Here is a 9,301-nt window from a genome sequence, read left to right on the forward strand (position 1 = left end):
TCACCAAATAAGGCTCTCACTCTTTTTCACAAGCATATCTTTCGATCTTCCGGGAAATAGTTATTTTTTTCTTAAATGAATACTAAAACACATGAAATCGTACCAGGTGCACGTGAATTCTGAATACAATATTCATAATTATCGATTGAGGAGCGGATGCAGTCAAGACCAACACCGTAGCGCTTTTTTGCTCCGTTGCTCAATCAGCGAAAACAAAAAGATAATTTGGTCTCCCTCGCGCGCTCAGTGTAATATCCAAGTGATCGTACATTTAGTTTTTTATAACTCTTTTTTTCGATGAAGCAATATAGAGAAGCACAATGCTTTAACCTTTGCATTCTTTAGCTTCCGCTCGTAATAGCGGGTTTGGCGCTCTTCTGACCGATCTTATATCCAGGTTGAGTCGTGGTTCGCTGCTTACACGGGTCCCAGCGTTTCCTTGGTTTGGTGGCGTGTAACCTTTGGCTGGCGGTGCGAGGGAAGCATCACCTGGAATAGAGATTGTGAATCTTAATTGCTCATATATCATCTACAGCCTCTATTATCTGTAAGAACCGACTGTTGCGTCGAATGGATGTAGAATTGGAGGCATTAGTTACTGTATTTTTATGAATAATACGTATTCACAGAGCAGAGTGTGCATACGCGCACACGCACACGCACGCGCACGCGCGCACACAAACACACACACACGCACTTCTGTATGTATGTGTATATTATTATTATTATTATTATTATTATCAGTATTATTATAGTAAGCTATATAAAGCGCCACACTGAAAAAAATAGAGAATTATACCAACAAAGATGTCACTGCAGGGCAAAACGCAGCTAAGAATGAAAGAGAAGATAGAACATCGTCAGTTATTTACCTATAAAACGATATTAGCTGATCTTTTAAACTTATCAGGAGTCGGAGAAGTTACAACCTCTGATAGTAATGTATTCCAGTCTACAAATAGCATTAAAAAAGCATATAGAAGACCGAGTGTAAACGATCGACTTGCATAAAATTACATTGAATTGAGAGTTATAGAACTTCTTGTAACTTGCGGGTTAATGTGAATCATCGGTTACGATCTTGTATAAGACTGAAAGAGCCCCGATATTTCTGTCAGACAGGAGAAATTAAATTATGGAATTAAAAGAACGATTAAGCAGATAGCCACATAGAATACTCAAAATGAGGCGAAATGAAAGAAAAGACGCACCAACGAGTAATGCCATCATAATTTTTCTTGCACTTGCGAATGTTAAGTTAAATGAAACTGGCCGGGCCATTTTCCTAATTTGCAGTTCAACGGTTTGAAGCAAGGGTTACATATTAGAGCTTCAGATTATCCACTGAAGTGACTCCATTAATCAGCAGACTTGGATGCTGAAGCAACTGCGTTCTAGACTGACTCACAATCCTATCCTTGGACTTCGTAGGATTTCATTTCATGCCCCACCGGGAGCACCACGATTGAATTATCATCAGGTCTTCAGTGAGAGTGTCAGACATTTGCCTGGTTGCCGGAGGAGGAATATCAGCAAAGAGAGAAGTATCATCAGCACATGCCAATATTTTATTACTAATGCCTGGCCACATATGAAATGAAGAGCCAGTGATCAAGAACACTTCCCAGAGGAACCCCAGAAAACACGGGGATATGAGATAAAACTACCATCAACACGAACATGCTGCTGTCTACCAGATGGAAATTAAGTTAAAATACTTAAAACTTTACCACCTACACCAGCAGACTGCAACTTAAAAAGCAAATCTTTCTGATTAACAGTGTCAAAAGCTGCACTAAAATACAGAGAGGCAAGAAATCAACAAAAAAAAAAAAAAAAAATCATTACATTACTTAATATACTGGTATGAGTTTCAATTACAAGCAAAAAATTATGGGAGCTTCATATTATATAGAAAAAATACCTGACTGCTCTGCAAACTTCCATTGTTTATATACACCACTCTTCGCTTCGCAAGACTGTGGAAACTTTCAAATGTATTTCTCAGATTTTCTCAGCGAAAACATGTTTTTTTCTTATTACATACATTGTTCTTAATATGAAAAGTGAATGTCGCTTGAGGTTTTGCCGGAGAGTATCAAGCTGTATCAGGGGAGAAACAATCTAATACAAACCGAAAAGATGTTTCAACAGGTTCTAATAATGTGCACGTAAAGGACAAACTTGCATCAAAGTGTATCAAAGTGTTACGGGTTTCGAAAATGCTACAAAGAATCTCTGACTCTCTCTCTCTATATATATGTGTGTGTGTGAGACACACACACACACACGCACATATATACACATACATACATACACACACACATATATATATATATATATATATATATATATATATATACATAGATTTATGCACACACACACACACACACACACACACACACACACACACACACACACACACACACACACATATATATATATATATATATATATTCACATATATACATACATGCACACATACATACATACATGCACACATACATACATACATAAATGTGTGTGCGTTTTTGTATATATGTAAATATATATATATATATATGTATGTGTGTGTGTGTGTGTGTGTGTGTGCGTGTGTGTGTGCGTGTGTGTGTGTGTAAATGTGTATATATACACACACAAACAGACATATGTATAAGTATACATCTATACATATGTATATGTATTTATATGTGTGTGCTCTTTGTTTTGTTACTTACTAATGCGAAATATGTTACTTTCAAAAGTAACATATTCCGTTAAAAGTTATTGAGCACTCATACACAAAATGAGAGAGAGAGAGAGAGAGAGAGAGAGAGAGAGAGAGAGAGAGAGAGAGAGAGAGAGAGAGAGAGAGAGAGAGAGAGAGAGAGAGAGAGAGAGAGAGGTTTAGCCATGAACGACCATAAGGTCCCTGAAACGTACCATGTAAGGCAGTGGTCTAAAAGTGGAAGTCAAAACGATTTAGAATGGGGTTTTGAAATACAGCGTCCATGCTCTTTGAAGAACACAATATTAGTTAAAGGAATACATGAGAAAAAAATATTTATAATGCAGATTATGTAATAATTAGCATTATAGATAATTAGCAACACGAAAACGAAGAAATTAAATGTAACTGACAATGAGGTGAGGAAAGTAATGGTATCGATAATAATTATATGTTTTATTATTATCACCATTGGTATTTTCACTTAAATGAGTTGAAAATTATGTATTGAAAATATGTGCTAAATTATACGCTACAAATTACTGAGAAAAAAATATTTACTGCACAGCACATTTTCCCTCTGAACATAACTACAAAACTGGAAATACAATTATGGAATTAAATCACTCTTAAGTTTAAGTTACTCTTTATATCAACCATCCCTCTAGGTGATGCATATCCCGGTCCTTGATAATAACAGTTGTTTAATTATCCATTTAATAGCTATAAGAAATCACGTTACTTAAACGGTTCAGTGTTAGTCAGGAGTAGCAATTTATGTGACTTGATATGTGCGTTTTATTGAATTGATAAAAAAAAAGATCCTCATTTATTTATGTTCTGATAGACTACGTGCTTCATTAGATTTTTGAGTAGTGTAATATGATAACTTATATCAGTGAATTAGAACCCCTTTGAGTAAAGAGTAATATAATAGTAAATCCATTTTGGGTGTTTATTTCTAGGAACAGAGAACATTACTGAAAGTTAGATTTTTTTTTTTTTTTTTTTTTTTTGTGCAGCGTGACTATTGTCCTTAAACAATCAAGCAATAAATGATAACCGTTTATATGACTGAATCTTTAATTCTACATGGTCCAAAAGTTACACGTAGCCCTACCACTTACTTTTACTAATCTCTAATGACAGGAAGCCACGTGACGTCCTATGCCTTATATACAATGAGAATATAAGGTAGTAAGATACTCGAAAATCACGCCGTATGCCGTAAGACGATCAGTCTCCTTGGAATATGTAGGAGTTATAAGCCTCATACCGAGTAATTATCATGTGGTAATAAAAGGTAACGTTCGTGATGCATGGCCTTGTCTTTTTTCTTTTTCTTCTTTTGCTCTTCCTCTTTATTTTCCTTCTTCCTGTTGCTGTTCGTCGCCATCGACTTTTATCTTTTCTTCTTCGTTTTGCTTTTTGCTTTTCTCCTGTCTTTTTTCTACTTCTTTTTGTTATTAATTATATTATTATTTGTTATTATTAATATTATTATTTTTATTGTTGTTGTTGTTGTTATTATTATTATTATTATTATAATAATAATAATAATTATTATTATTATTATCATTATTATTATCAATATTATTATTATTAATGTTATTAATGTTATTGTTTTTATTTTTACTATCATAATTACCCTTATTATTACTGTTAATAATAATAATAACAGTAATGATAATAAAAATAATAATAACAATAATAATAATGATAATGATAATAATAGTAATAATGATAATAATAATATTATTATCATAATGACAATAATGATTATTATGATTATTATTATTATCATTATTATTGTCATTGTTGTTGTTGTAATTTGTTATAATTTTCTTCTTCTTCGTCGCCTCCGTCTTCTTCTCCTCCTTCTTTATTCCTCATACGTAGCTGTTTAATCTAAGAATGAAAGAAAAAGTTAATCCAGTGCCCTACAAACCCTCTGAAGGTCACACTAAGGCGATCTCCCTGCAGGATAGAAAGTGTCTTTAAATCGATCTAATGGGCTCTCTTCACATCCCTTAGACTTTGTGGCCCTTCACTCTCAATCTTTTATCGTCTCGTTTTTACCAGTTATCGGTATGTTTATCGCTCATGTTCATTGTTATTTGCTACATTCAGTACTGTCTGTCACTCTTATTGACTAAAAGTTGTGCTTGCTAGTCACGCTCACTCTTACAGGTATTCTTAGCATTCACTCTCACACTTAGGGCTATTTTCACCGCTCACGTTCGCTCTTACTGCTTACCTTTACTCTTACCCGTTTTACTCACTCTTGCGTTTACTCTTACCTTCGTATTCACTACTCACCCTCACTCTCTGCGCTATTTTCACTGCTCACTTTCACTCTTACTGATTCACTCACCACTCATACTCATTATCAGCGCTATACTTGTCATTCATCCTCACTCTCATCCTGATGCTCACCATTAACATTTATTTTTACCTGTATACTCATCACTCACCACTCACATCTATCAGTATACGCACCTGTCGAGTCCCACACCTGGCGACGTAGCTCCTTTTCTATCCTGAGATGACGCGGCGCCTGTAATGAATTTCAAATAAGAATTTACCATGCGTAATGAGAGGGTGATGACGTCACTGGTGGGACGCTTGTACACATATTGCGATAATATCAGCCTTTCGTAGCCAGTCTTTTGTTTCTAGAAAGGTCGTTTGGTTATTATGATGATCAGTTTATTCGTTTATATTGCTATATAAAGGGTATAGCTGTAGATAACATAACCGTAAAAGGAGAAAATATAAAAGTCACAACAAAAGAGCGTTCTTATCTCCTTTCTGACCGGACTTGGAATCCACGACCTTATCGCGCCCCGCCAAAGAGGATCAACGGGTAACAAAGACGCTCCGCCCAAAACCGTGCGCACTATCTATCCCCTGAACCTTATGCCTTATGAAAACAAATAAAAACAGCATAAATTCTTCGCCATGGCATCATTTCACCTCAAGATACAGGGAAAAAACCGAGAGATTTTGATCTACGTGACGAATAAATGATGGATAAACGGGTAAACTATAAGCGACGGGATTGGCTCTAGCAGCGTCTCCTGTAGGGTTGCGGTGACAGCCCTTTCACGCATCCTCGATCCCTTTCACATACACGACCTCCGGAGTCCATATATTATGGGCTCCTCCCTTGAATGTGTATATTTATTGACTCTCATGTGAGGTCAAAGGGATCTATTATATGAAGCATTATCTAAGGGATAAAAAGACTCGAATGTATCATGAAATGATAAATGAAAATCCAGAATCATTTAATTATCAAACACTGAAATTATTTCTTCCCTTCTAAATATCAAATCAATATCATTCATAATTCCTACTTCCTGCTCCCAAACCCTAAAACTAACAAACGCTGATGTATTTGTGTGACACTGATGAAGACATTGTATATCAATTAAATGAAACCCCTTATGCCTTCGCGTCCCGCCCGCCAATTATTCTTCCCTAACGCCGAGCGAGTGGGACGAGTCTGTGGGTGTTCCCTGACTGACCTCGGCCGCCCGTTGTGCTTGGAGCCTCGTGGGTTTCCGTCAGGGTATGAAAGTGACTGGGAAGATTTTGTAATGTTCTTTTCTCGTTGTCGATTTTTTTTTTCTGGAGGAACGTGTTAGATTTGGTTAGAGATTAGATAATGATAATAATCATGGTGAAATATGCTTGGAGTTCTGGGTCCTTCTGACATATTTCGAAAGTGTTTGGGGATGACTTTGTTATGTTCTGTGGTTGATTCGCCTCTCGCATTTGATTTATTTTCCGAATGAGCTAGCTGGGTTTGATTAGAGAGATTAGAGATGAGGTAGTAATGGAAGCTATGATATCGGTGGTGATTTGCCTTGTGTTTTCCTGTCATGTCACGGAAGTGTTTAGGATAATTTTGTTTTCTTTGCATCTGATTTATATTCTAAATGAACGAGGTGGATCTGATTAGAGAAATTGGAGATTATATAATGATAATGCTTATAATAATGGTGATGGTTAGAGCTTTACGTTTTCCTGTCATTGTTCGAAAGTGTTTGGTGTGATTTTTTTGTTCGTTTTTTCGTATTTGATATTTTTTTCTGAATGGACGAGTTGGGTTTGATTAGAGAAATGAGAGATTATACAATAATAATGATTATGATAATGGTTTTCCTGTCATGGTGCGTAAGTATTTGGGATAATTTCGTTTTATTCGTTTTTCATTTTCTCTCTGAATGAACTAACTCGGTCTGATCAGAGGGATTGGAGATTGGCTAATGATAATCATTAGAGTAGCGGTGATGATGCCTGGAGCTTCATGTTTTTCTGCCAGGGGTCGAACGTGTTTGAGATGATTTTGCTTGGTTTTCTGAGTGATACCTGTATGGTGATATTACCAATATTATTGTTATTATTATCATTTTTTTTTTGTTATTGTTACTGTTATTATTATTGTTATCATTATTATTACTTCTGTTATCATTGTCATCATCACTAATAATAATAATAATAATAATAATAATAATAATAATAATAATAATAATAATAATAATAATAATAATAATAATAATAATAATAATGATAATAATAAAAAAAATAATAATGATAATAATAATCATCATCACCATCTTCATCATCATCAGCAGCATCATTACCATCATCATAATCATGATTATTATTTTTTTATTATTAGTTTTACTGTTTCTACAATGCTTATATCATTATTTGTATCATTGTTATTATCAGCATCGTCATATCCGTAGTAATGTCATAACTCTCAATATCTATATAGAGATAGGCCTAGATATATAAATATCTATATATTCATCTATATCCAAGTATGGGGATGTGATGCTTGGCTGTGCATAAGCGATTAAATAATTTGACCAACAAAAAACATCACATTCCATGATAATTATGCATCCATTTCCCACAAGGGTTAAAGCCGTGGATTTTATGTCAGTTTATGCAATTACGTTTTCTTTCGCTCCCATAATTCTTTGCGTGTCCGCTTGTTGGAGACATGTTCGTCGTTTTCTGTTTTGATTCAAAGGAATCGTGTGTTGGTTGTGGTGAGTAGCGCGTCAGAGGATTCGGTTGTTAGCAGAAACGTTATAGCTGTGAGTAGAAGCGATTTGTGTTTGTTGATTAGATGTTTAAGGTTCATTATTCGACATAAATTGAAATTATTGTACGCTATCGGATCATATCAAAAGTATATTACATTTATTAGTAAATGTTATGATACTGACAAATTAATTCTTAAAAGGGTGTCTTTAAAAGACTAAATTGTTGTAACAAACATTTCTTATTTTTAATTCATATAAAACAAAACAGATATTTCAGATATTACGACTAACGAGCTTCAGTGCATTCAAAAGTAATGATAACATTATACCATGATACCTTTCTGTACGCTAAAATAATCCACGCTTTCTACATAAACAACCGTTACGTGCTATACTTGAGACATATCTTCTGTTGTTAAAATACCTCTACGCTCTTCTAAATAATGTAAAACCGGTTTCAACCCCCAGTCAGGCTCGGCCATGAATTATTTAGATCACGACTATTTTGTATCAGAGAGTAGACTGTAGTGACTGTAGTAACTATAGTAACTGGGGTAACCAGCAAGTTACTTTCCCCTCCGACTCAATACAGCTTCTGGAGTTCTTGGCCTCATTATGAACTGCTTACTTTATTAATTACGTTGATTAAAAGTTTTTACGATATAAAAAAAAAAATAATAATAATAATCTATGAGTGAATATTATTCAGTCATATATTTTTATAAGTGTTTTGTTATATTTTTCTGCGATAACAATTGAAACAATGAAATATAGTTTTTGATAATAATGATAATAACAGTGATATGTTAGCAACATAGATGGTAATTATAATGATCATGATAATAATAATGATAATGTAATAGGAATGATAATGATAACGTACTACTACTACTACTACTAATAGTAATAATAATGATACTGATACTGATAATGATAATGGAAATTATAATAATAATAATGATAATGATAACGATAATAAGAGTAATAATGAAAAGAAAAAAGTAATATTAATAATGATGATTATAATAATTATAACAAAAATGATAGGATAACAATTGTAACAACACTGATAGTAATAATAACAATAATAAATCCTCTTGCATATATCATTTTTAGAAAAAAAAAAAAAAGGGAAAAGCAGAAAAAGAAGGAAAAGAAGAAGAAGAAAGAGAAAAAGAAGAAGGAGAAGGAGAGAGAGGGAGGGATGATTGATTGTAAGTAATTGATATTTGGAGACCGGTTGCAGTTGATGCAAGCTGTACAGCACTCAGTATTCTAGTATGATGAGCTGTGCAACAGTGACGGGCGACAGGAGCATGTGTGGTGACGTCACTCTTTGGTGACGGGAGGTCGTCATGGGGTCACGTGATGCTGGGACGAGCAGCTGTTCTATGAAACAGCCGTTCTTTTAGGATAATCTAAATGCTTTTTTGTTGACATTTAACTTGAATGCTTTAAAAGTATTGCATGTAATTTATTATGTATTTGAGAAAATATTTCGTTTTGTTTTGCTGTGATTCTGCAC

The sequence above is a fragment of the Penaeus chinensis genome, chromosome 9 (assembly GCF_019202785.1).
Source record: "Penaeus chinensis breed Huanghai No. 1 chromosome 9, ASM1920278v2, whole genome shotgun sequence".
Taxonomy (NCBI): Eukaryota; Metazoa; Arthropoda; class Malacostraca; order Decapoda; family Penaeidae; genus Penaeus; species Penaeus chinensis.